Source organism: Chenopodium quinoa, unplaced genomic scaffold (assembly GCF_001683475.1).
Source record: "Chenopodium quinoa cultivar QQ74 unplaced genomic scaffold, ASM168347v1, whole genome shotgun sequence".
NCBI classification, from domain to species: Eukaryota; Viridiplantae; Streptophyta; class Magnoliopsida; order Caryophyllales; family Amaranthaceae; genus Chenopodium; species Chenopodium quinoa.
The window spans coordinates 806,635-818,595 of NW_018742730.1; positions in this window are offsets into that span (position 1 = coordinate 806,635).

The following is an 11,961-nucleotide window of genomic DNA, read 5'->3' on the forward strand; positions in this document are numbered from 1 at the left end:
GTCATTTGTAACATGAGGTGAATCATGCTCATATTGTTGCTTTGATTCGATTATTTCTCAAATTTCTTCAAGATTTTCGAATCACTTTTCTTGAACTCTTTCAAGGCTCTCGAACTTTTCGAGATTCTTATACTCCCACTTGCCTTTTTGAGGAGGCACTTTTAGCATAGGGTGAACCAACCATGGTTTGAACCATGTTTGTTTGTTGCTTTTCTTGAACTCTTTTGAGATTTATACTACTCCCACTTGACCTTTTGGAACAATTTCCATAAGGGCACCTACTTGAGCAACAAACATTTTGTGCTAAGTATGATTTGTGTAGTAGTACCCCGTGCTCTGTGTAGGAATCGAACGTGCATCAAACGATTTAATACATCTCTTATTCCTAACTTTGTAAAAAGACTTAATAAGAATTTTTCTTATCCATATCACATATGAAACCTTTGCTACATTTTGAATTGACCTATGTTTCTTTGTTTAGTTTTGTAGCTTATCTTAAAAGTATATCCCTTGAACAATGGTTGGAAGATAGGTAATTTACATCCATTATCAAAATATATCCTATTTAGATTGATAGCTCCTTTTTATGAACATTTCATAAGGTTTTCTTTTAGAGTTTTTTGTAAAACGATTTCACAACTCTTGGATGTTTATCAAGGTCTTGGCTTAAATTTTTATTATTACGATCATATCGCAATACTTTAAATGTGTTTCCAAGTATTTGTCTTGACTTAAATTTTCACAATTACAATCATATTGTAATGTAATCATTATCTTGTCAAGTTGATACTGAACTTCATACTGAACCTTTTGAACATTTTCAAAATTTTCGTACTTATGCTTCAACTAAGCACATATGATCATATCACAAATGAAGTTTCATTGTCCATCTCTAGCATTTGAACCTTTGGTTTTCTTACATCGATATGTATTCAACCTTGAGTTCTCATCATCATTTCTCTAAATGATGACTTTGTCAATACTTTCAAATTAGAATGATATTTACATATATCAATGGATTCATAATCCAATGATATTGAAAGTCCATCCCTTTGGATCTTTCACATGCAATGTTCATTTTTCATTCGAATTAATTGACATTTTAGAGATAATTTATATATATATAGAAATGGTTTAATTATTTCTATAATATAGAACTTTAAACCTGCTTAGCAATTTCAAAACACATTATGACTCAATGAAGCGTAGAATAACATTTATTCCACGTTTTTGAATCTTCGATGCTTAGTCATTACTAACATTGAATGGTGTTTTGATGATGGCAAGAATGAATAACATTTATTTAATTCTAGCCAATAACAAGGTAAGGTGAAATATAGGTTCTACTTGTAAAGTTGCAATTTTTGCTTCCAGACTTGTAGATTCTAGTGAAGTAGAAACATTTGCTTCTAAACTTGTAGATTTATTTCTCCTTTAGTCATACTTCTTCATTTAGTTCAACCTCATTCTCAATGAGAGAGAACTAAATAAGACATCATATGTCCAAGAAGTAGCAATGTGCTAAATCAATTTCTATAACATACTTCTTAAATTGGAACATTTCCATTCTTTTACATTCCAACTATATGAGGTAGTATCTAATCAATTGGAATTGGTCCATTTAATCGGAAACATTTGTTGTTCATAACAACTCTTAACATGTAAGTAGTTATAAGTTTGAGAAGTAGAAACTTGTTTGCACTTCTTGGCCTATAACTTCTTAATGTAATCCTCATATATTCCTAAACCTTTCCCATTTGAGCCATTTAGAACACTTCTCTTAGGTTCAAAATGATGCCTTGCTTAACTACTTTAAGCATTTTTCATAATTTTGCTAAGTCTATTCAATCATTATTTATAATAGAGTTTAATCAACTATTTAACTCTTATATAAAGTGGATGAAGAATAGCGTCATTTGATCAACTTTTGATCATAGAGATTTCCAATCACTTTCTTATATTCAATCATATTGAAGATAAGAGCTTTTATTGAACTTTTATACTTGTATTTTAGAGGGTTTGTACCTCCCATCTCATTATATCCCTTGAAACACTTTTCAAAATGAAGATGTGTTGGCATTTTACTCAAACATTTTGAATAAAACCGACCTTAGACGTGTGACATGGATTCCTAAAACTTGCCTTTTAGAACCATCTTAGCAAAATTGGAATATAGTTTTATGGATTATCTTTTAACCTTTTGAGAACATTTCTCAACTTTATTTTCAATTGAGGAGATTATATATAATAATAAAATTAGAACGACATGTTACTTATAAGTAAACGCAAAATTCAATTATGTTTAATAAAAATTTAAAGTGCCATAAGCGAATTAAATTGGCAACTTTAAAGCATTTATTCAATTTTAATTTGATCCCTATTGAATAAAATGATTCCAAGATCCTTTATTTGTGCAATAGTTGACCGGACTGAGGCCCCACCATTAAGTATTGCATTTTTCAAGGTGAGTAAACTCTTTACTGATTACAACTCTTTGTAACTCTTGGTTGAATAATTAATCATCACATGTTTAATTATTACCCTTATCTTCAAGGTTCTAAACGCTTTAGGTAACCTTGTTGAGTATAACCAATTAAAATTGTAAAACGTGATTTACCCCCACTCCCCTAAGATATAATATGACACCCAGCTGAGGCATGACCTATCATAAATATCGAAGGTTTCATCGGGTTTTTAATTGGAAAAGCAACCTCAATATTACTGGGACCTAGATTTATTATGTTGTGATTAAATAGTGAACTCTAGCACATCATCATAAAACATCCATAAAATCTAACATGCATAATAAACTGAATGCATAAACAAGACATAGCATGACCCCTAATCCTAAGAAACTAATAAAGCAAAAAACTCCCACTTGAACCTTCATGAATCTCATCCACCTTACTCCTTTGGGCCTTCACTTCATGGGCTTCTTGGATAAAATGCAACTTGTAATACTATTCTATTCTATATACAAATTAAATAAAATGAAATAAAATTACAAAAATACTTTATCAGTACGAAGACCGTACTAAGATTACAAAAATACATCACGATGCGCAGATCGTATTTAGCAATCTATTGGGCCATACTAGTCATTATATAGAAATAAACAATATCATATATTATAAAATTGCCACATAATAAATCACTCATCATGCTTTCCTAAACTACAACATCGAATGTTCACAATTAAGGAAACATGACACCAAAATATCTCATATTTTTAATATGTAATTAGATAATATCATATATTATTCATGACCATTATCAATAAAATATCATATATTTTAAACTAGTCATGAGATAGAATCAAATCTTATTTTAATCTTAAAAGATAAATCATATTTATCCTCAAAGATTATCCTAACAAAGTTAGGAAATTCTATCCTAATTACTAGCCAATCACAAAATTTTCAATCAATTATATCCAAAATTAATCATGGGATAATCACATTATTTAAATCAATTATTATCCATTTGGAATATGCTCAGAATATCCTAACAAATCTTATCCAAAATTAACCACTTTAATTATGGATAATTACCAATTTAACAACTTAAAATATGAATAATATCAAATATAACAACTTTTGAATATTTGATTTTATCCTAAAATAAAAGATTTTATTCAAATAAAATCGATTTTATCTTTCAAAATAAAAGATCATATTTTCAAAATATTTTATCTCATCCAAAATAAATCATATTTATCTTGAAATATTTTTAAAATAAAATATTTTTTTTTTGAAAAACCATGCACCAGCCACCGTGGTGAGGCCAGCTTGAGCCGGCCACGGTGGTCGTACACCTTGTGGTGTACGCTGCCGAAGCAACGGTGCAGCAGCAACGGCAGCAGTACCGTGCAACACTTTGCACGGTGCTGCTGCTGCTGCTGCTCTTTTGTTCTCGGACTCTGCTGCTCTCCCACTTGGACCACCACCTGCGGCGGTCACGTGGCTGCCGCCCAAAATTATACCAAAAATAATTTTTTTTTTTTAATTTTTATTCAATTTTAATTAACAAATTTTGTTAAATAAAATTCATGTGGTCCATGATAAATTAAAACATAAATTTTATGCTAATTCATCCAATTAAAATTAAATTCACAATCTAATTTTTAAATCTAGGGTTCTTCATGAAAAAAAATCCCCAATTTAATTTAACTTTTAAATCAAATCATTGATCATGCAAAATTCACAATTTATACATAAAATCAACTAGATTAAATTCATGAAGCATAAAACAAACTAAATCGAACAGAAAATCAAGCACAAAAATCAGATTTTAGGGCTAATTAGGTTCAAAATTTTCGAAAAAAATAGGGTTAGGGTTTGAAAATTTCGAATGCTCTAGGGCTTAATTTGGTCCTCTTCATGGCTATTTTTTGAGCGTAATTAAATCACATTTAATAGATTCCAAAAGTTAAATCACATTTAATATAATAATTGACCCATAATTAAATTATTCTCCCTCCTAATTGAACTAAAATTGTGGACTATCAAAGAATTATAGTCAATATGCGTAAATGCAATAGGCTAACTGATACCACTGTGGGGAATTATAGGTACTATGCAGCGGAAAAACATGAATCATATTCATGTAGTACCTAATCCCAAGATCTAATGCATAACACATAAAGAACATATAATCGTACCTTTGAAGCGTGATTCCACGTGCAATCGAGCAAAAACAATGGGAGATAAAGAACCTCAAGTGTGATTCCTCTACTTAGTCCACAGGCACAGATTAAGACCTCCACTAATGCTAGTTAGTTGCAATTGAACCCTTCAATTAACCTTCTACGGAGAAGAACGAGCAACGAACCAACCACGAACCACCACGAACCACCACACTCGCCACCAAGGGTGGCCGGCCGTGAGTCCAGAGGGGAGGAGAGGGAAAGCCGTGAGTTAGAGAGAGGAATTAGGGTTTTGAGATTGGTTGCCTTGATGTCAAAATTCACTGTGTGTGAATTATGACTGCTTGGTTGCAACCCTAGGTATAGATCTTATTTATAGATCTCATCTCTAAATAAGAGCCCATGTAAAAAGCCTAAAACCTAATTTTAATCTAACTATGCTAGTCCAATCCATTTCATAATTAGTTAATTGCTCATGAGGCCCATTAATGGGCCTCTAACTTGCTTAACCCAATACCCTTATGTGTGACCTCATCATTTTAGCGGTCTTTGGACTATTTGACTAGTCCAAAGATCATCTCTCATAGTCTAGCAACAAATGATGACGCCCCAAGAGAACGAACTTATTATCTCCATAATAGTGATCCTTGATATATCTAGTAATTGCACTTATCGAAGACACAACTCCTTCACAAAGACCATACTGACTACAATGTCATACTCGGGCGCCCCACACTAAATGTAGCTAAGGTAGTAATCGTTCCTCATTTGATGCTGCTATAATTCAAAAGACAGACGGGAAGATTGGCTCAATTCAAGGAAGTCAAAAAATGGCTTAGGAATGTAATCAGTTGGCAATAAAGCCAACAATACGCGGACAGGGGAAATCGTCCGAGGTAAAAGCCAAAGAGCCCTCACTCCTAGCATACTAGGTCGGCCAGAAGCGTAAAGTGACCAAGGCCGATCAAGCATAGTAGTTACTGACCGTCGGTCGGTCAGAAGAATTAAAGCCCTAGTCGGCGATCGCCAGAAGTGCTGACCCCGATCAACCAGGTCAGAAGGTCAGTGTAGACACTATAGCTATGGGTCTGCTTGGGGATGAGTTAGTCCAGCTGTTTAGAGAATTTAAAGACATGTTTGTGTTTAAAAATAGCAAAATGCCAGGCAAAAGCCCTGACGTGGCTGTGCACAAGCTGGCTGTGGACCCAGTCATTAAACCAGTCCGCTAGTAGAAAAGAAATCATGGAGAGGAGAGGAATCAGGCGGCCACAGCCGAGGTGAAAAAGCTGCTGGACGCTGGTTTTATTTGGCAATGTTTCTACCCTGATTGGGTAGCTAATGTGGTTCTTGGAAAAAAGCCGAATGGGACTTGGAGGATGTGCGTAGACTATACAGATTTGAACAAAGCATGCCCTAAGGATAGCTTTCCCTTGCCTAAAATCGACTGTCTAGTTGATTCTACGGCCGGGCATGTCCTAATGAGCTTCGTGGACGTATACTCCGGATTCCATCAAATTCCTCTATGGGAAGAAGATCAAGAGAAAACCGCATTTGTAACCGAGCAGGGGTTAAACTGTTACAGAGTTATGCCATTCGGCCTCAAGAATGCCCCTGGTACTTTTCAACGACTTGTCAATACAGTCTTTAGGGATCAGCTCGGCTAGAGTATGGAGGCGTACATTGATGACATGATTGTCAAGTCAAAAGAGCCGGCCGACCATCTAAAGGATCTTTAAGAAACTTTTACCGAACTCAGGCGGCATAGGATGATGTTAAACCCGAAGAAATGTGCCTTTGGTGTTGAGTCCGGTAAATTTCTCAGATTTTTTATTGATCAACGTGGAATTAAGGATAACCCTGAAAAACTTCAAGCCGTCTTGGACATGAAGTCACCAAGAACGATCAAAGAAGTACAGAGACTGACCGGCTGACTAGCAGCATTGGGTCGATTTTTGTCAAGGTCAGGGGATATGTGCCGATATTTCTTCCAAACCATAAAAAATAAAGCCATGTTCGAATGGACGGAAGAGGCCGAGGAATCATTCGTACAGTTAAAAAGTCATCTGCATACATTGACTCGACTTGTCAGTCCACTCAAGAATGAGAAGTTGTACATCTATCTTGCCATCTCTGAACACTCTTTAAGTGCGGTCCTACTTGCTGAAAGGGACGACCACCAGATTCCAGTCTATTTTATCAGTCACGTATAACACAATTCCGAGCTTAGGTATCCCCCCGTTGAAAAGTTTGGCCTAGCATTATATATGGCATCAAAGAAGCTGCGGCCGTACTTCCTGGCACACTCAATTGTGGTTTATACAGATCAACTGCTCAAGAAGCCGTTTGCAACTTTAGAAGCCAGTGGCCGCATGCTTAAATGGGCTTTAGAATTGAGAGGCTTCAACATCACGTTCGAGCCCAGAAAAGCGATAAAGGGGCAGGCCGTTGCTGATTTTTTGGCCGAGATGACACGACCTGACTTACAGCCAGCTGGAGACCAGATCTAGAAAGTATATGTAGATGTTAGTGCAACAGTGACCAAGTGCGGCGCTGGGATTATCTGTCAGTCTCCTGAGGGAGATAAGTTTGAGTACACTATGAGGTTTAAATTCCAAGATTCTAATAATGAGGCTGAGTATAAGGCTCCGTTGGTTGGCCTAAGAATGTGCAAGGCGGCTGAGGCAACAAAGGTAGAAGCTTGCTCGGACTCCCAGCTGATAGTTAGCCAAGTGAATGGTGACTTTGAGGCTAGGGAGCCGGCCATGATGAAATACATGCAAATGGCCAAAGAAGAGGCCAGGTGCCTAGAATATTTCACTTTACAGCAGGTCCCCCGTTCTAAAAATCATCAAGCTGACGCGCTTTCTAAGTTAGCATCCTCGGCATCATGCGACACTCCCAGATCGGTGCTTTGGGAAGTAAAAGAGAAGCGAAGTATTAATGCCGAGCCCATTCAGATTATTGATAGAAGATCAACATGGATGGACATAATCATTTCCTATGAGGGATGAAATTCTCCCGGACAATCCAAAAGAAAGCTGGTTGATGAAAAAGAAGGCGGCCTGGTTCGACATGAAGAACGGGGAGTTATTTAATTAAAAGGGCTTTTGTGAAACCGTATTTGAAGTGTGTGACTCTAGAGAGGGGGCATGATGTGTTGGACGACATCCATCAGGGCCATTGTAGGTCGCATATAGGAGGACGCCACTTGGTTGAGAAAGTTACTCACTTGGGGTACTATTGGCCGAGCCTCAACGTGGACCCAAGAAAAATGGTAAAGAAATGTGACAAGTGCCCAAGATTTGCAACCCTGATCCACCGTCCGACCAATAGTTTGTCCGCCATAAGTAGTCCACTTCCCTTTTCAAAATGGGGCATGGATATCTTAGGGCTGTACACTCCAGCGTCCGACTAAAGACTGTATGTGCTGGTGGCTAGGGGTGCTAATCGGGCGAGCCGAGCTCGAACTTTGGTCAGCTCGGCTCATGATCGTTTAAATTTGTTCGAACTCGAACCGAATTCGAACCTTTATGAGTCGAGCTTTAACTAAACGTTGACCGAGCCGAACTCGAACTGTTCACGAACAACCTTGATTTATTCTTAGCCCTAATTTACTTGTCTTCTTTATTGTTCATTATTAAATTTTTTACTTTTTAACGAGTTTATTGTTTTAATAATGAAAATACTAACTCATTGTTGTGTAATATCTATTGATAAATTTTTTTTATTTATATACATGATTTTTTTATGTGGAAAAAATAAACGAGCTTGTTCACGAACTTTTCGAGCCGAGCTTGGCATAACTCAGCTTGGCTTGTTAAGATCTCGAGCCAAACTCAAACCCGAGTCGAGCCACCACGAATCGATCTTTGACCGAATCGAGCTCGAATAGTTCACGAATAGCTTAGTCTCATTATCACCCCTACTGGTGGCAGTAGACTACTTTACCAAGTGGGTTGAGGTTGAGGCCGTCCGAGGAATTAAGTGGACAGACGTGTAAGAAAATCATTATTCGTTATGGGGTACCACAACCCACGATATTTGATAATGGACCTCACTGCGAGGTGCGTCAACTCAAGGAATGACTAAGTGACCAGGGCATAACTCAATATTTTGATTTAGTTGGCCGTCCTCAAGCCAACGACCAAGTTGAGGCCTACAACAATCTGATCTCCAAAGGTATCAAGCGTAAGCTTGAGAAAGCAGGCGACATGTGGGCTGATAAGTTAGTTAATGTTTTGTGGTCTATACGGACAACAACAAAGAGCTCTACAGGGGAGACCCCATTTTTCTTAGTCTATGGCGCAGAGGCTGTGCTCCCAATTTAGATGTACGAACCAACTCTCTGAGTGATGCTATACGATGAGAACGCCAATTGGGAGGCTATGAAGAGCACCTTGGATTTTCTTCCTGAGGCAAGGGGCAATGCGGCACTTAGACATGAAATTTATCGTCTGAGAATGACGAGCGCTTACAACCGCCGAGTGTCTAAGCGACCGCTAAAAATAGGGGATCTGGTGTTGAGAAAAATGGAAGCGGTAGGCCGAGCGAATGAGGATGGATAGTTAACCCCAAAATGGGAAGGGTCGTACCGAATCAGAGAAAAAGTTCGAGATGGCACGTACCGTCTTGATGCCTTAGATGGCCGTCCAATTCCACGAACATGGAACACGGACAACCTGAAAAAGTATTATGTTTAAGTCTTTTCCTTGTACTTAGCCAAAAAGCTGTATATATAGCTATGTCTTAATGACCGAGCAATGTAATTAAAGTCGTATGGCCCTAACAATGTAACTTTGACAAATTAATGAAAAAGTCAAACATTGTTGAGTTATCTGATTTTGTTTACGTATGCTTTTCATTATTTGAGCTAAAATGCCGAGTGGAAACTATAATGATGTTGCTTGCAACATAGCAACATGGCCTATAAAGGCTAAACAAGATTGCTCACGATATAGTAATCCGGTCACAAAGGGAAAACTTAAGTGAATTAGTTGAAAAAAAAATGATTGGAAAGTCACAAGTAAATGTCCGACCCCCACCGGGGCAGACGGTAAAGGCACCAGGTATCCCAAGTTTGTCCAAGGCATTCACCTCCTAGAAATGGGGCAAGGGCATACCTAGGCATTCTAGCCCAGCCAAACTTAGAAATTTCCGAGTTGAGATATTACTTGAAATTTCCTGAGTATTTCCGAGCGATAGTTTCAACGGATGGCTCACATAAGGCCAATCAAGCGGTCGCACAAGCTGTTGATTCGGCGCTTCACCTAGTCCAAGGGCAATCATTACTATGATTTGATTAACTTGCTAGTTAACATACCCTTTAAGGTATAAGAACTACCAAGCCAATCAAACCACTCAGAGTATGGACTAGGCAAACGCCGAATAAAGGGGCATATCCCCAGGTTCGTACAAAAGCAATAAAGCGTTAAAAATAAAAAATCATCACAAAAATTTGCTAAGTTTGGAACATATATATATATAAAAAACCTGCTCAGAAGGCGGCAAAATTAACATTAAAAATAAAGCTGCTCAGAGGCGGTAAAATATCTTACATAGCCTCTCAAAACAGGCGACACCAAATAGAAATAAAATTGTTCAAACATAAAGCAAAATAAACTAAGGGTTGAAAATAAGAAGACTGAAGCTTGGCAGCTGTTGTTAGAGGACCTGAGCTCTATGTAGCTGGATTGTCATACTTGGCAGGCTCCTCCACGGCCAATTCTTTCTCATTGGCCGAGGGGAGGGATGACGTCTCTTCTTTTAGCTTCTCCCTGCCTCCATCTGCCTTTTCTTCAACCTCTTCCTCTTCCTCTTCCTCGTTGTCCTCTCCAGACTCGGGAGAGGTAACGATCAACTCAGGAGAAGGTTGCCCAACCTTCTTAGCCTCTTCTCTGAGGCAGATATACTCAAGGCGCTTAATAAAGCACTCCTGGTAGTAGGCGGCGTCTCCTGCATCCACCATAAGTTCGAAAGCATCAAAGAAATGGCTCTTTAGCCTCTCTTCAGCGTTGTGCTCTATGCGGATGACCTCATCGCCACTGGGCAGCCGAGGTGATTTCAGCTGTTCTGTTAAGTTCGAAATGGACTTCTTTAAAGTTTCCACCTCGGCCCTAAGAGCATCCGCCTCATCTAAGGCCTCCTTAAGATTCCGCTGAGCTAGGGCCACATCCCCCTTCAGCTTCTCAGAGGCCTCAAAGCCCTCCTTCCAGCGTTGGCCTTCCAGGATGGCCGCATCTCTTTCATGCCTCATAGTCTCCCTAGCCAAAGACTCTTGTTCAAGAGCCTTACCCAGTTTGACTAGGTCTTCAGTCTACCGAGCAGCCTTGTCGGACAACGCGGTGATCTGGGTTTTGAGGTGGATCCATTGGATCGCGGTCATCCTTGTGACGGTGTCTTAAGCCTTCTGAACCTCATTCCAAGCCCTCTTCAGCCTCTCATTTTCTTTAACCTTCCATTTGAGGAAGGCGTTAAGCCGAAGGAAGAGCTGCGTACATGACTAAACAAGTTAGTAGAGCAATAAGGTAAATGCTCTAAGTATGAAATCGGAAAAGGGTTGTGAAAAGTCACCTCGACGCTGCAGTTAATCATAGGGCCAAGGAAGCCCTCATGGATCCCCCGCAACTTGTCTCGTTGCTCTAGGGAGACGGCCCTGGACATGGCTTCTCGCATGGCCTTCCTTTATGTGCCAATAAGAGACTGTTCAGGCAGCTTCATGTTAAAATCTTCTCAATATCTGCATACAACCGCAAAAGGGTGTTAGTAAAAGGACTTGTATCAAAACAAGTAAAATCGTGCAAAAGGTTATTTAGACTAAACGTCCGAGAAGTTCGGAGGAGAAAGAGTGTTGAAGGTGAATGGAGGAGGTGCCAACTTGGAGACGCGGTTAACCACCACCATTTAATCCTTAGTGGTATTAAGGATGAACCAGCCGTCCAGCCGTCTGTGTGCTTCTCTAGCTTGGTCATAGAGTGCATCTCGCAGAAAATCGGAAAGTCCGGCTTGAAGCCTTGGCGGATGCACTAAGTACCCAAAAACATTCAACCAGCAGTTTGGCATCGGCTGGAAGAGAGAAATTTGTATTCGTTTAGGATCGTGCGGACGAAGGGGTAAAGGGGGAAGCGGAGTCCAGCGTCTAGGGGGGCCCTATAGACGCTAAAAGCTTTGCGGCGCGACCGCTCGTCCTCACAGGTGGCCACAGAGTGAGACTTCTTTGGCGCTACCAGTTCTAATTCCTCCCCGAGAAGGAGGAATTCCTTGTACTCCTCGAACCCCTCATGAAGGTAGCCTAAGGCCGTGCTACCCACTGTATAGGC